This window comes from Haplochromis burtoni, unplaced genomic scaffold (genome assembly GCF_018398535.1).
Source record: "Haplochromis burtoni strain Fernald_Lab_line unplaced genomic scaffold, NCSU_Asbu1 Contig_136, whole genome shotgun sequence".
In the NCBI taxonomy this organism is placed as follows: domain Eukaryota; kingdom Metazoa; phylum Chordata; class Actinopteri; order Cichliformes; family Cichlidae; genus Haplochromis; species Haplochromis burtoni.
Genome location: NW_024582497.1, coordinates 133179 through 133544, shown reverse-complemented (window position 1 = coordinate 133544; position 366 = coordinate 133179).

Sequence of the window (366 nt, the reverse complement as noted above, 5' to 3'; positions counted from 1 at the left end):
CACTACAGCCAGCCTGAGTATTGTTGTTGACCAGGTCTGCCCCTTTATAACCACAGCAAACCCATCTTCTGATGGGTCCTTCCAGCAGGATGACGCACTATGTCACAAAATTCAAATCATCTCAAACTTGTTTCTTGAACATGACACTCAAATGTCCTCCACAGTCACCAGATCTCAATCCAACAGAGCACCTTTATGATGTGGAGGAACAAGAGATTCTCATCATGGATGTGCAGCAACTGTGCGATGCTTTCATCCCCTTGGATGAATAAGGACAAAAATCTCTGAGGAATGTTTCCAGCACAGTGATCGATCTGTGCCACCCCCATCTGTCCAACCCAGTACTAGCAAAGTGATATATATATA